Consider the following 17,234-nt stretch of genomic DNA (forward strand, 5'->3'; position numbering starts at 1 on the left):
AGAATCCCAATTCTGAGTTTGAATTACATCCTTTTGAAAAATTTGATTGATGCTTTTGCTTTTTATATCACATTCATTTCTGAGTGTATGCATCCCATTCTCCTTTATCAATTGAGCTTTTCAATTTGCCAAAGATTTTTAAAAGTTATTCAACAAGGGGCAGTGAGGTGGCATAGCAGATAGAGTACTGGCTCTGGAGTCAAGAATAGCTGAGTTCAAATCCAGCCTCACTTTTTAATTAGGTAGCTGTGTGGCCTTGGGCAAGCCATTTACCCCCATTGCCTTGCAAAAACCTAAAAAAAAGTTATTCAGCAAAAACAATCCACCAACTTTATCTGACAACAATTACATAATCCAGATTAATTTTTATTGTTATTTCTAATAAATGACAACAACAATAGTAGTAGTTATAATAGCTAGCCTTTATATAATACTTTAAGATTTCCAAATATATTCTCATTTTATCTTCACAGCAACCCTGGGCTATTATTATTCTTTCTTTTTACAAATGAGGAAACTGAGTTAGACAGTGGTTATTACACAAATGGCTAAGTTTCTGTTTAGGTCTTATTCATTAATAGTTACTTTAAGTGAGGTGAAGTTATAATTTATCTGATTTCAATGGATCAGATCTGATCCAATGGAAGTCTTCTAACTCAATAAAAATAGCAGGGCTAAGTGGAATTGGATGATTGACTCAGTAAGACTTGGCATTTACAAATCCAGTGCCTTGGGATACTGAAAAACAGTGGACCTAACTTGGTTAGAAATCTAGCAAAGGAGGTTGAGAAAGAACTCTTAGGCAGGTAGGAAAACTGAAAATAAGAGTCACAAAAACCTGGAAAGAAGAGTATATTCATGAAGAGAATGTGGACAATAGTGTTAAATGCTATGGAGATGTCAAGAAAGATAAGTATTGAGAAAAGACCATTAATTTCAGTAGATAAACAAAAACTAAATCTTTGAAGAGGGCAATTTCTAGTAAAAGATAGATTGAAGAGGATCTGAAGGAGGGTGAAAAAAAGTTAAGATATTGAAAAAACTGTTCTTTCACAGTTTGAGATGGAGACAAGAGATGAAGAATAATAGCTGAAAGGCATGATGCTGACATTTTTATGTATGGGAGAGACTTACATATGATTATATCAATCAACTGACAAATACTTATTAAATGTCTATCTGTTAGGTATTGAATGTACAACTACAATGAATGGAAAGATTCTGAGTCTTAGTCAAAAGGTTCCTGTATTATAATAGAGGAGCCAATAGTCAGTTTTGAATATAGGAATATAGTCCCTCCGCTATTGAATTTTACCATTTTTTGAAATCTTTGTCAATTTGCTAGATATCATATAAAATCCTAGAAGCCTTTCATGACTACTGTTATTCCCATGTGTAGCCATTAATTACACATAGACTCACAAAAAATCCTTGGTGGCAAGGTAAAGAAATACCTCGATCAAAAACAACAGTAGGGGGCGGCTAGGTGGTGTAGTGGGGGGGGGGGGGGGTGGCTAGGTGGTGTAGTGGATAAAGCACTGACCTTGGAGTGAGGAGTACCTGGGTCCAAATCCAGTCTAAGACACTTAATAATTACCTAGCTGTGTGGCCTTGGGCAAGCCACTTAACCCCATTTGCCTTGCAAAAATCTAAAACAAACAAAAATAAAAAACAACAGTAGTTGTTTGAAGAAAAAAGAAAAGAAAAGGAAAGAAAAGAAAAGGAAAGAAAAGAAAAGGAAAGGAAAGAAAAGAAAAGAAAAGGAAAGAAAAGAAAAGAAAAGAAAAGAAAAGAAAAGAAAAGAAAAGAAAAGAAAAGAAAAGAAAAGAAAAGAAAAGAAAAGAAAAGAGAAAAGAATGGGTGCAGGGGTGGCATAGTGGCGTAGTGGTGTAGTGGTTAAAGCACTGGCCCTGGAGTCATGATTACCTGGGTTCAAATCCAGTCTCAGACACTTAATAATTACCTAGCTGTGTGGCCTTGGGCAAGCCACTTAACCCCGTTTGCCTTGTAAAAACCTAAAAAAAAAAAAAAAGAATGGGTGCAAAACTATATTCAGAGAAATGGCAGATCATGTTCTAGTGAGACTGGGATTTCTGTCTAGTTGAATTGTAACCTAGTATTTTATAATTATGACTAATATTCTTGTGCAATTTTTTTCTCCTCTAGTTTGATGTCCACATTGATGATATAGAAAACTTGACACAGGAATCAAATATAATTCTCTGAGGAAAAAATTACAAACAGTAGAGTCCAATCTAAGTTCTGGTGAAAAAAAAAATGCCTTCTAGCATTTAAATGAGAAAAGAACTTATCTAGCATTTAAAGTGAATGAATTTTTCATTTGTTCAACATATTTCATGCAATGCCAAACAGGAAAACACATCTTATTTGCACATGGCAACAAGCTTAAATGCACAATTAGGTCAGCAATTTCAACATGCTCTGTTGCAAAATATTTAACTTTCAGTCCAATTGATTAGTGATGGTCAATCTATATGATAGTATGATCAGGTTGGATACTGTAAAAAGGACATGGATAGTCATTTTAACTGTAGTTTATGGTTGGTAGGACTAATTGTGAATGTGTAGGCAAGATATGCTCTGTTATATTCATTTTGGTTGAAATCATCACTTCACTCACATTAAAACAAACGATATTAAATTCATAGTTGGAGGGATTTTTGGTTTATGATGTGATAACTTCTAGCACATTCAATTGAAAAATTTTTATAGAAAAAATAAAGGACCTCACAAAACCCTAGAAACAATTATACAGACACAAACACAAAGATAAGTAGACACAGACAGAGACATATGACTGTGTGTATGCATGCATACTTGTATGTATGTGTGTATGTATATTCAGGAGTGTACTTTATATTTTATGGGTAGAAATCAAGAGCATGCATACAGATAATACATACACATATATGCAATAACAACAAGCATTCTATCATTTCTATCTGTATCTAGCTATCTAATCATTTATTAGTAATCACCATTTATCTGGAAGTTTGGAGAGACTTATTGCTAGGTTTATTATAAAGTGAACTAATTATCCTTAAACTATCAGGAAGATAAGTTTAAGAAAATTGCTAGGTTTTAAGCAATTTGACAAGGACAATAAAATTGATAAAATGAAATGAATAGATTAAATATTTTGACATTATAACTACTTAATGAAATAAGTAAATAAGGAAAATATATGTGAAAGGAATGTGTTATAATCAAGTAAAATGAAGTATTTTTCAAGGCTGCTATAAAAATCCATTTAATAACCAATCTGGTAGTTTTGTTATATTTTTGTTTCAATCCTTGTATTTTCTACCTCACCTCTAACCAACTTCACCTCACATTTTTTCATTCTGGATTTTGAATTTATTTTAAACATTCTTATTACATTTATGAAACTAGTGCAATGTTCATATTGCATTTATGAAATTAGTGGAATTTTATTTTTATTTACAAGTTATATCATTTTAATTTTTTAGGTTTTTGCAAGGCAATGGGGTTAAGTGGCTTGCCCAAGGCCACACAGCTAGGTAATTATTAAATGTCTGAGACCGGATTTGAACCCAATTACTCCTGACTCCAGGGCCAGTGCTTTATCCACTGCACCACCTAGCCACCCAAAGTTATGTAATTTTTGAAATATTTTAGTAGCCTATTCCATGCTTTCTTATTAACTATGACCTTAATGTTAAAAATATTTTGTTTGTTTTTCCAACTACAAAAAGTGGTAGTTTTTACCAATCATTTTTTAACAAAGTTTTGAGATTTACAACTTTTCTCCCCTCTCTCCCTCCTCCCCCTGACAGGAAGCAATATAATATAAGCTCTATATTTATAATCATACTAAACATATATTGATATTGAACATGTTTGTAAGAGAAGAATCTGATTCAAATGGAAGAATGAAAACAAAGAGATAATACTTTAGAAAAATTTTAAAAATTGAAGATAATAAGCTTTGGTCTTCATTCAAACTCCATAGTTGCTGCTCTTGCTATGGATGATATTTTCCACCATAAGTCTTTTAAAATTGTTTTTGAGGGGGCAGCTAGGTGGTGCAGTACATAGAGCACCAACCCCAGACACTTAATAATTACCCAGCTGTGTGACCTGGGCAAGTCATTTAATCCCATTGCCTTGCCCCCAAAAAAATTGTCTTTGAATACTGTACTGCTGAAATGAGCAAGTCCATCATGGTTGATCATAACCCCATGTTGTTGTTAATTTGTATAATGTTCCTCTGGTTCTATTCATTTCACTCAGCATCAATTCATGCATGTTTTCCAAGCTTTTCTGAAATCCTGTCCCTCATGATTTCTTAGAGAATAATAGTGTTCCATCATATAAATATATATACATATATGTAAAATCACAATTTGTTTAGCATTCCCCAGATGATGGAATTTCTAATACTTTGCCACTACAAAAAGAGGTGCTATGAATATTTTTGTACATGTGGAATTTTTATCATTTTTCGTGATCTCTTCAGGATACAGACTCAGTAGTAGCATTGTAGGGTCAATGGCTATGTACATTGTTATAGCCTTCGAGTACCAAATTGCTCTCTATAAGGGTTGGATAAGTTCATAACTCCACAAACAAGCATTAATATATGATCTTAATTTTCAACTGAATACTATACTCACTATTAGGGAAAATATATAAATTAGTTTATTTGAATGTACAACTCCTTGCAAACTTTACAGTTACTTATTTTAAAGGTTTTTATATGGCATAAACTACTGACCATTTAGCAAGAGAGAAAGATAGAACACTTCATCCTATCTTTAAGTCTGGGGATACTATTGAGTCAATTATCCACAACTCCATTTAGCTCTGCTTTCTTGATTGGGTGAGAATGCCTTATCATTCCACTCCTCTTAAAGTAGCTAATAACTAGGTATGATTAAGACTTAAACATTTCCATTAACTCAATTGGTCAAGTAAGGGCTTTAGAATAAGTCTTTGGATAAAAAGAATTAACACTTTATAAAATATATGCTATTATGGACTAAGGAGACTTGGTAATGCCCAGCAGATCTTCCATATTGTAGAAGACTAATTCAGGATTCAGGGCAATCTATATCTGCCTACATAAAAGATTTCTGTTCCAGATAAACCTCTGCTGATTATTTGGGGTTTGAGGAGTAGAAATAGAGAAAAATCAGCTTTCAATGTTCTTTTTATTTGGTATTTACCAATTTGGGATGAACCCCTTGTTTTATTTTTAATTTCTCTTGTTAGTGACCTGAAAAATTCTTTCTTATGGTTATTAATCTTTTGCAAATCTTGTTCTGAGAGCTATTTTTTATGTCTTTTGTCCATATCTATTGGAAGGAAGACTCACATTTTTGAATTTTTATGTTAATACTTAATATCATGGAACTTTATCAGTAATATTAGAAATTAAAATTTTTCATTAATAGTAGCTTCCCAACTTATACTTGTTTCACTGATTTTTATCAAATAACAAAGAAAAAGAATATTCTTATTTTAGTTCTTAATTTATTGAAAAAACTTCCCATGTTTTCCCATGTTGAATTTTAGGTATATATTTTTATTACTTTTAAAAGGTCCTCTATTCTGTTCCTGTATTTTAGAATTTTTGCATAAATGTTTCTTGTGGCCTCAGTCCCTCTGTCCCTAAAATAGAGAAGTAGATATAATCTGGAGGCCCAGGCTATAAGAACTAGTGGAGGCTGAAAGAATAATGCCACTGTGTTGCTAAAATTACCAACCATTCCTAATTTATAATCATTCATATAAACCCTGATTTTGTGGATATCTGAGAATTCAAGCCTTTATCCTTGAAAGATTCTTCTTAATTACAGTGTTAGTGATTCAACAGTATGAGCAGCATTTAGTCAGAGATGCAGGAAGATATAGGTAAGATTATAACAGGTTATTGGTTTTTAGCTTTCTAGAAAAATACATTAAGATTAGTTTTGAGTAAATTAAGGAATTTTATGTAAAACAAGGTGGGAGTATAGCCTTTCAGACCTTATAGAGCTTCATTTCCATGTAAAAAACTATTATTAAAAAATCTTTGTATTTCTTCAGAGTACGTGAACAGTTGTGCCTGTTAGTGTGGATCCTTAAGTATGTGTGTGCGTGTGTGTGTGTGTGTGTGTGTATGTATATATATACATATATATACATATACATACTTGTTATTACAAGACAGTCTAGTAACTAGACAGTTATTACTAAACTAGCTATTCCAAGACACATTTACTGTTCCATTGAGTAAAGTATATTCAGGTTCTTCCAGTCTAGTAATCATGTTAAAAAAAAAAAAGTATTAGCATTATCCTGACATGTTCTGTTCTTGATGAACAAGAGGGGTTTTTACAAATACTATTTCATTTAATTTTTATAGTAACTCTTTGAGGTAGGTAGTAGCTTTTCTTTGAAGAGTTCATGCTTTCCTACATAAACTCTAGCCATGTTTTTAATAATACATTCTAGTATATTAGCAAGAACTTAAGTCAAGTTCAGTGTTTTATAGATTGCAAATCCCATTCTCTTTTATTTAAAAAAAATAGCAGGACATCTGTCCACCAAACCTTCCATATTCTTCATTATCTTTCAAAATTCCTTTACAGTATTAAAAAATTCCAAAATTGTATAGGCATGAAAGAACCTTTATTTAATATTTTCTAAAGAATAAATTCAAAGCATAGTATTGCTAAATAGTAGAATCTTTTCCCAGAACAAACATGGTTGCAGCTTCTACTCCCCTTAACTACTAGATGACATATTTTTGAAAATGTTAGCAATAAGAATAAGACAAGAGAATTAAACTAAGGCTATGAATCTTGGCAAAAAAATGGATATAATTATCATTAGTTTCATATAAGATGATGATATATACTTAGAAAACCCCAGAGAATCAGTGAAGCCACTAATTGAAATGATTAATGACTTTAACAAGTTATCAGATTAAAAATATGTCCACAAGAGTCAGCATTTTTATAATAGTAGAAAAAAAACTCATAAAATGGGTAGTGATCAGAAAGTCTACCTGGTACACAGAGAGACTGTGTTCAATTTCTTACTCTGATGCATAATGGTTGTGGAATCCCAGGGATTTCACTTATTTTCTTAGTGCCCCCAAACAATCATCTCTGATTATACTTGAAAAGAAAGTAAAGAACTGTGATAGTAAAAGAAATCATCACCAGGAATTCTATATCTATGCACTCATAAGAAAAAGTCTACCAAGTAACATAAATAATATAAAGAAATGTAACTACAAAACAAATTTAAAGGGAAACAGAAGCAGACAAATAATTGATGAGAATATTTTTATCTCATGTTGGTCAGTACCAGTCCAATAAAAATTTCAATTGTATCTAAATTAGTTTACTAGTTTAGTGCTAAAGCAATCAAATCACTATTTAAGAGTTGGGAAACTGAGGCAGAAAGAGGCTAAATGATTTTCCCAGGGTGACACAGATAATAAATGTCTAATGGAATAATTTGAACTCAGGTCTTCTAGACTCCAGACCCACCACTCTTTGTACTGTGCTGCCTGGATGTCTCAATAAATAATAATTATACAATAAGAATAATGACAAAAAAGTATTTGGAAGAAAAAATGGTCCCAAATCTCAGGGGAAATACTGAAAATTGTTAAATAAATAGAACATGGTTCCTTCAGTCCTTAGAATGTATTATAAAACAGTATTTAGGGGTGGCTAGGTAGCACTAGCCATGGAGTCAGGAGGACCTGAGTTCAAATTTGACCTCAGATACTTAATAATTACCTAGCTGTGTGGCCTTGGGCAAGTCATTTGCCTTGCAAAAAAAATTTAAAAAAACAAATAGTATTTGGTACTAATTTTGAAAAACAGAGGTCTCCTAGCTGCCAATGAAAGTAGTTCAGCAATGACATTCACAATGTTTTTTCAGAATGCAAACATAGAATTCATCAGGCTTAGATGACTTTAACTCTTTAAGCACAGGTAGATGATCTGGTCTTTCATTATTTAATCTTGTGAATTAAATTCCAATTAACCATATTTGTTCTGTAATTCTGAATAACCTTTGTCCAAACTCTTAAAATTTCTCTAGCCACTAGAGTACATTTCAGTCTACTCTTAACATTCCTCTCTTTTTTATACACATTTTATTATGTTGGAATGAACAAATAAGAAAAGAAAAGGAGAGAATGTAACCATTTATACTGTTTTGAAAATATTTCATTTGATCCCAAAACCCAGAGTGGTCACTATTATTATTAGCCACATTTTACATTTGAGAAAATTGAGGAAAATTTTAGTTGAAATTAATGTTCAAGGTTACACAGGCTGAAAATTCTGAAGCTAATTTCAGGTCTTCCTAGCTTCAGAACCAGAACTCTCTGTCTACTATGCTGCTAACTGCCACAAAATGGTTCACTTTTCATAAGGGTCCCCAAAATTTCTATTCCAGCAATGATTCTGTTATTAAGAATCAGATTCAGAGTAGAAATTTTATTCACTCTTTAAAATGAGATCTCTCATTTTAAATAATTATCAAGTTAAATCAAGATATTATTAGTTCTATTTTTTGCAAAAAAAAGAACTCTAACAGATGTTTGAAAAGTTGAAGTCATCATCTCTAATATATAATATTTCTGTACTGGATCATAATGCCTGTTGATGAACCATATCATTTCTTTCCTTTCTTAATCTAAATGGTCTGTAATATTCTCTAAAAGTAATATTAGTTTCTATTTCCACTTGTCTACATGAAATGTTTTTCATTCTACTTCATCAATGTGGTTCTTAGATTTCTTATACAGGTATGGTGTTATGAAAAATTTTTATCCTACTTTGCCCCTCACCCACCTCCATCCCCACAGACAGGAACTTTTACCTATACTTTATCTTTTAAATAAAATTTATAATTTCCTAAGGAAGTTTTCACTCAAATCTCATCCGATGTAGAGAATTTGGACAAGAATTTTTATTACAATCTGTATCATTTGAAGGAACATCCAAATCGACAGTATTATAGATCCATTGGATCATATGGGTTTCAGATAGATAGAATGACAATTTTTAAATTAAAGCAATAAAATGTATTATTTCAATAATCCAATTTTTTAATGGATTTGGTTACTCTCCCCAATAATAGATTGCTAACCATCCATCCTACCACTCCTGTGTAATTCTTGTCCATGTACAGCAATAAATTCTCCAAAGGGGTCTTATACCATTTCTTGGGAGTTGTTAAGATTTCTTGGCTTTGTATAAATATCAGCATAGGAACACAAGTAACACACACTCTTACTTTTGCTAAATAACCTACCTGTCTTGTCATCTTCTATTTATTTGATAAGATTTCTTTATTTTTGAACCAAAAGTAGGATTTAGAATAATATTTTATAGCTATGAAGGGATCTGAGTTATCATTTATTCAGTTTCCCCTTCTTTTCAAATAAGGAAACCAAGGACCAGAAAATTAAATTGCTTATCCAAATTAATGTAGTATATAGGCAAAGCTAGAATTTGAACCTAGGTCTTATATATTCCAGTCAATTATACTTATGTTGTTTGTTATTATTAGCATTGCATATGTACTTTGTTTTACTAAATATGTTCTCAGAAACTTTATGTAATGCCAGATCTATTTTAAAAGCACAAGCTATTTAATCCAATTTTAAGTCCTATTACTTGGTTGAGAACCACCCTCATAAGTCTTGGAGTTTTGTTTCAATGAAAAAAAATGCTGAGAAAAAAATATAGGTATAATAAAAAGCAGAATTTAGAAAATTTAACCCTTTCAAGATTAATTAACTATTTTTTGAGTAACATAAAGATAAAAGAGGCTATGTGCTTCATGTACAGTGATATGGTTAATCTGATAATCACATCCTGATTGGAAGTATCTTAAAATGGAATCTAAATCAAATAGGATAGAAAGACAAGTAGTCTTTTTCGTCCATGCCTTTATTGTACATGAGACAAAAAAACCATTGCTGAAGGCACCCTCATTTCCCATGCCTTTCAGAGTGTGAGCCTACTCAAAGACAGTATATTCTTTTTTGCTTCAGCTGGTAGAATTAATGAGGACAGCCTTAGTTGGCCATCCTAGAATTCATGGTTTTCTGTCAATCCTCTCATGGTGAGCAAGAAGAAAAAATAGTTCTGTGGTATGTACAAAGTTTTTTTAAGAATATTTTCCCCTAATTATTTTCCTGCTAGCTACAGCTTTACATGTTTGCTAGTTTTTTAAACAAAAGTATTATTTCCTCTCTCCTCTTCAGTATATGAATTAGATTCATGTAATGAAGACTAAGACATATTTAATTGTTCCCATAGAAACCATTGTAGATCCATCAACACTCTGACATGGACTACCTTCTTTTAAAGAAGCCTGAGTCCCTTTCCAACCACAATTGATTAAAGATACTATATTGTACTACAATGGAAAATAAGGAGTTTTTGAGGGAATTTTTTACTGCAATCACGTACACATAAGATGTGACTCCACTGTATTTTACATTAGGAATATTTGGGAGGGGCAGCTATGGATAGAGCATTGGCCCTAGAGTTAGGAGTTCCTCAGTTCATATCTGGCCTGAGACACTTAATAATTGCCTAGCAGTGTGGCCTTGGGCAAGCCACTTAACCCCATTGCCTTGCGGGAAAAAAAAACCTAAAAAAAAGTTTGCTGATTAGGAGTATTTATGGAGAAAATTTGGACAGTCTCAAAGGTTAGAGCCCACACCCCTTGGGGTTTTGAGGTGGAAAGTGACCTGACACTTAATGTCAGATGATCAGTTATTCAACACTGGAAAATAGCTCTCATTCTACTAACACCATAGTAATCAACTCTATGGCTTATCTCTAAAACAACTATCTTCATTTCTCCCTTGACAATTCCCCCTTCTCTGTGATGGTATAGAAATAGCAGTTTAAAACTAAACACAGTAGTTACATAGATGCTTTTGCAATTTCCACCCATTTCTCCCCCTTGCCAGTATACCCACCTATAAAGGATGGAGCGAACACCTGTACCTATTAATTCAGATTAAATGTTTGTAAAAATCAGCTCTTCATAAATCACTTAACAACTTGAAAAGATTTATATAGTCCTAATGTAGTCAGGATATGTACTTAACTTCTGCAGATAGCCTCCATATGGAAATGGATCTTGTCAGTAGAGTAGGGAATGATGACATGTATGATTTTTATACATCAATCAATTCAGAGAGGTCTACCCCCATGTAAGTGGGATGTTTTATGCTCCTAGTTGATCAGAAAGCCATGTCAAGATAGTGGGACCAAGAGGATTCTGAATCAAGGGAGGCAAAGCTTGCCCCACCTCTATTCAATAATCTTAGCTTTTTGTCACCATTTTGTAAATTGTATTAAGATGAAAAACGAGAAGAAGGAACCGTGTTGGTATCACAGAATCACTTGAAGTGTTTCTTAGAGATTTTATTCTGCCATCTTTGGAATAAGTGCTGTTGAATAAGTGCTCCCCTCTTCCTCCTTTTTGCCAAAAAAATTGTATGGAACCTAGAATCAAATGGGAGAGATAGACATGGATAAGGAGATATCTTTACATTTTCCTTCCTCCCACCCTCTTTTCAAACTTCCCTATAAGTCTCAAGAGTATGACCATTCTTTCAGTTATTCAGGCTTACAATCTTTGTAATCTTTGGTGGTGCTCTCTCTCACTCACCATTTATCCAATCAATTATCAAATCATGATATCTTTATCTTCATATTTCTTGCATCTAAATGATTTCTTCTCTCTCTTCTCATCTACTACTATCCTGCTTCAGTCCCTCACCACTAGGTGAGCATCTGAGATATTACAATCTTGTAGCTGATCTCCCTTTCTCAAAATGTCCCCCTTTCTAATCTAATTTCCACACATACATGCCTAAGTGATTTCTTAAAACACAAGTCCAATCATGTCACTCTCCTACTCCATTCTTTCCCTATAAATTCTAGTTTTATTTTCCTTCCTAATGTTATTCTGATTTTTAATGTTACTTCTGTGATTCTGCTTACTTAATGCTAGAACAATTCAAGATTCTTAAATAGATTTTTTCTGAATTTGCATATTTATCATTTCTTATAGTACAGTATTCCTTTATATCTATATGAGTAAACAGCCATTTTCTTTCCAAGTTTTATAACCACAGTAGAATTAATATGAATATTATTTTTATGTTTGTAAGACATTTCATTCTGTCTTTGAATTCTTTCATTATTTTATGTGAAGAAGGATTTCATTGAAAATTATCTATACATATTCCCAGTTACATACCTGACTAAGATACATAAAACAAAACAGTTTGTTATCTGTTAATTATAAAAAACAAAACAAAAAAGAACCCATCTCCTACACATACAAAAAACTGATGCAACAAAGAAAATTCAACCTTCAAGGTTTTCCTCCAAATAGTGCCTCTTATTTATATGTTAAATCATGGGTGAATCAGCTAGGTGGCTCAGTGAATAGAGTACTAGGCTGGCAGTAAGAAAGACTAGAGTTCAAATGTGACCTTAGAGATTTACTATCTGTATAAAATTGGACACGTTACTTAATCCATGTAAGGATAAAACTGTAGAAGGAAATGATAAACTTTTCCAATATCTTTGCAAAAAAAACCCATGGCCAATTGGTCCATGGGGTCATAAACAGTCAGATATGATTGAATAATAACAACAAAATGATTTCTTGATAAAGACAAATCACAGAGGAAAAAAATTGTTCCTCAATTTACTAATATCAAGGGAAGACAAAAAACATGGATATATGTGCTCAATAATAGTGGTATCATGGTAACAATATTGGACTTATAGCCAGAGGAGCTGGGTTTAAGTCCTGTCTGCCATCAGTATGACCTGGAGCTAACCACTTTATTTGGGGGGGGGGTCTCCATTTTCTTATGGATAAAATTAGGAGTTTGGATTAGATAATCTCTAAATTCCATTTTAGCTCTAAATATATGCTCTTATGACTAACACTTTTGACTTTATTTTTTATTTATTTTATTCTGAACTTAAGAAATAAAACAAGTATTTCCATAATATAGAATAGAAAAAAGTTGATTATAAAAGAAATTGCAAAACTATTCTGTATGATTTGATATTCCTTTTAAATATATAATAGTTATCATGTAACATTTTCCCTTTTTCTTCCCTCACTACGTCCTATTAATAACTACCATTAGATAAAAATATGTGTACATACATAAATATGCGTATATACATATGCAAATTCATTCTGTACATACTTCAATTGTCAGTTATTTCTCTCAGTGCAGAGAGTCTTCCTTCATTTTTTAAGATAAAAATCTCCATTTTATCTGTTTAATTAGAGACCATTTCCAACAACAGGAAACAAGAATCTTTTCTTAACAAGGTTAAAACTGACAAACTGCACTAGCTTAAAATTTTCTAACTCGGACCAGGTATTTCTAATGAATATCCCTTTATGGTTACACAGTTCATACATCTGAAACTGCTTTAATGTCCTCTCAAAATCCGTGTAGGATGCCAAATTGTTTACAACATTTTTACCTGCTAAATTGCTCTTAAAATTTGAAAATCTTCCCTTGTGATATACAAAAGCTGTATCTCCCTTCCGGCTTCATTATTTGTATTAATGAAATATTAAATTTTGTTAATGTTCTTTAATTTATTGTTAGCTCTTTTTAATTGACACACTTCTTAAAAACTCTTCAAACAGTTCTCTTATAAAGTATAATCCCTTAAAATGGTTTTTCACTTATATAACAGAATGGAATCTAAATTTTAGAATTAGGATAGTCACCAGAGGAAATAATGAAGGAAGAAAAGGAAAGAAGAAAGGAAATCAAAAAAGAAACAGGTGAAGAAAAAAAGGAAGGAAGAAAAGAGGGGTTGGAGTCATTAAGGGCTTGTATGCAAAACACTGTTAAATGCAAGTTTTTTACTTGTTCAAGGTCATTTCCCTGATAAAAATTCTTATCAGTTTGTGATGCTGAACCATTTTGGGGTGCCAACGATTTGGAACCAAGATATTTTGTGTACCCCACACCCTATTCCAGGTCTAGACTCATTGTATCTATTACACCTACAGGAGTAACTACCAAACTGAATCTTCAAGGGGATTGCTTCTCAAGACAGTGCTTGGGGACACTGAACTGGAAGCAAAGCTTTTCTCAGGATTCTTGGATTCAGGGTCTGAGGTGTCTCTACCAAAGTCTGAATAAAGATGGTGGTCAAGGTTGTTATAGTGTTTTGACTTGCCTAGAACCGGCTACCTATTATCCTTCTTTCAGGATGTCCCTCTACTTCAACTGTGCTACATATCTGCTCCAATAATGACAGATAGTTGGCAACTGGCCTCTTCTACACAGTTCCTCAGATGCTGGCTATGAGGACTATATTGGAAGCAGGATCAGTTGTCTGGGAGGTGCTGCTATTCCAAGGACTGGGGCTTATCTTATAGAAAGGGTGAGCCAATTCATTTTGATTACGATATAAATATTGTCAGAGCTGTATTTGAACAGAGTTTTGTTGCCTCTTTTGGTTGACTTCATTTACATTTACGTTTATTATTTTTGCACTGCTTTCTTTGTATTTGCTTTATGTATATCTTAAAACATTACTCTATCATAAGTATTATTTATGATACAATAATATGCCATTATATTTATGCTACATAAATTATTTATAATTTCTTTGTGTATTTGTTTTCAGTTTGTTATTACAATCATTCAAAGAACATTTTGTACATGGAGAACTTTTCTGTCTAACCTCCTAGTCAAATAGTGAACAATTTACTAAGTTTTAATCGTTCAATTTTTTCCTAGAAAAAATTTAGTTATCCATACTCAAAACTTTGAATCATTTATATTTGTTCTTTCCCCTATACCTATATCTAATCTATTACCCTAGAACTATGAACACATATCTACCTGGGGTAATCAGGGACAACTTCATTAAAGAGATGAAAATTAAGCTGACCATTAGTGGAGGATGAGGTAGGAAAGAGACAAGAGGGAGATGAAGAGAAAAAGTCAGCATTTTAAGCTAAGGAAATAATGAGCAAATGTGGGCAAAGATAATCATTATTCAAAGGATAATAGGAATTATATACATATATATATATATATATATATATATATATATGTGTGTGTGTGTGTGTGTGTGTGTATTCTGATTACAAGTGGTGGTGGTGGTGGTGGTGGTGGTGGTAGTGGTGGTGGTGGTGGTAGCTAGCATTTTTATAATGCTTTAAAGTTTGTGAAGTACTTTACAAATATCACCTCACTTTATTCTCACAACAATCCTGGGAGGTAGGTACCATTGTTATCTCCATTTTACAGATGAAGAAATTATAAAGCTAGTATATGTCTAAAGCAGGATTTATATTTAGGTCTTCCTACTCTGTCACCAAGCTGCCTATTCTTTTCTTCCTATTATATTGAACTGCATTTTATTTACATTTACTTTATGTATTTAAAATGTATGACTTTTGGATTATGGTTAATTATGAATTTATCAATTCTTGCCTTCCACTAGACTAGGCATGAAGAAGACAGGAGCTTTGTCTGAAAGAGACCTATCTTTCCAAACAACTACAAATCCATTGTATGTATTAGGTTTTAATTAATATTTGCTAAAGTGAACTGGGAATAAATCAGTTTCTTTTGAATAAAGCTTTTTCATGAATACAATCAATACAAGACATGATTTAAAACAGAAGTGGAGACCAGATTGTGGAATGCTGGGTATGAATCTGAAGAGATTGCACATTAATAATGGTTAATGAGAAACCACCAAAGATTCTTAATAAATCAGTAAAAATAATAGTTATAGTAGTATCATTATTAATAACATTAGTATTTATATAGAATTTACTATGTACTAAGTGCTTTATAGGTATCTCAATTGATCATCACAATAACCCTGGGAAGTAGGTACAATGCCCCTTAAACTGAGACAAATAGAAGTTAAGTGACTTGTCCAAGGTCACACAGCTAGTTAAGTGAGATGTGATTTGCATTCAGGTTTTCCTAATTCAAAGTACAGCTCTCTATCCTCTTCACCAACTAGATGCCCTTAAATATTTTAATAAGTTGGGCAGCTAGGTGGTATAGAAGATAGTGTGCTAGATCTGGAGTCAGGAAGACCTGAATTCAAATCCATCCTCAGACACTTACTTGCTGTGTGCCTTGGGGCAAGTCAATTAACCCTGTTTGTCTTAGGTTTACTCATCTTTAAAATGAGCTGGAGAAGGAAATGGCAAGTCACTCCAATATCCTTGCCAAGAAATTGATACATTTGGTCATGAAGCATCAGAAATGACTGAAAATAACTGAACATCATTATTAAATTAACATGGTGAGTGATGATATATGGAGAGAAGGCAAAAGAAACTAGAGTCTAATACAGGATTAAGATAATAAGGACCTAATCACCATTCTATCAGTCAAAAATTGAAGAGATGAGAGAAAAATGGTAAAAGAAGTAGTATAGATTTGGCAACTAATAGAATTTATAGCTTGAAGACGAGGAAATAGTCAAGATAACTCTGAGGTTTATATCATGTCTTATAAAGAATGGTGACTATCTTTGCTATGACTGAGGAAGAGAAGACATGAGGAATAGTTCATGGAGAGATTACTATTTATAATTTTTATTGATTAAGTTTGAGGAACTGATAGAACAAGCATAAAGAAGCAGAGGGTCAAACTAAGTCATGGGCACAGAGATGATAATGAAAATAGAACATAAATAGATGTTTGAGAATTGACTATATTTAGTTTTTAAAAGATTCTTAAGAAGATTCAATGAAGATATAGAAAAATATCTATTAAATAGACAGGAAGAGAACCAGTGTCTATCAAGACAACAAAAGAACTTTCTTAATTATAACCTACATCAAATTATGCTAATGACACAATAGCAGAATTTATATTGCACTTTAAATGTGCAAAGAGCATTATATTTACCTCAATTATTCCTCACAGCCCTGTGATGTAGATTAGTATTCTTCCCATTTTAAAGGTGAAGAAACTGAGACTAAGATAGGTTAATTGATTTGCCCAGAAGCAAATAATTATTAAGTATATTAGGCAAGTTTTTAACTCAGTGTCCCAAACTCCAGTCATGGAACTCTAATCAGGGCCCAGCTAAATGACCTTGAATGAAAAACTAAGAAAATACCTTTGGGTTTTGTAACAAGTGATTTGTATTCCCCACAAAGTCTAAGATAATATA

The 17,234-nt window shown here is 32.5% G+C and overlaps 1 protein-coding gene across 19 annotated transcripts in view; it reads left to right on the forward strand.

The window, feature by feature from the left end:
• The window catches only part of SOX5 (SRY-box transcription factor 5), a 1,270,393-nt gene that overhangs the window by 903,257 nt on the left and 349,902 nt on the right, over positions 1 to 17,234 (forward strand). The window contains exon 1 of one of the 19 annotated variants that reach the window (XM_074194265.1): positions 13,131 to 14,462. The exons of the other annotated variants lie outside the window; for them this stretch is intronic. The gene's annotated coding sequence lies outside the window, so the exon portion shown is untranslated. Of the gene's footprint in view, positions 1 to 13,130; positions 14,463 to 17,234 lie in introns of those variants that run through there. 19 annotated transcript variants of the gene reach the window in all.

The sequence above is a fragment of the Macrotis lagotis genome, chromosome 7 (assembly GCF_037893015.1).
Source record: "Macrotis lagotis isolate mMagLag1 chromosome 7, bilby.v1.9.chrom.fasta, whole genome shotgun sequence".
In the NCBI taxonomy this organism is placed as follows: domain Eukaryota; kingdom Metazoa; phylum Chordata; class Mammalia; order Peramelemorphia; family Peramelidae; genus Macrotis; species Macrotis lagotis.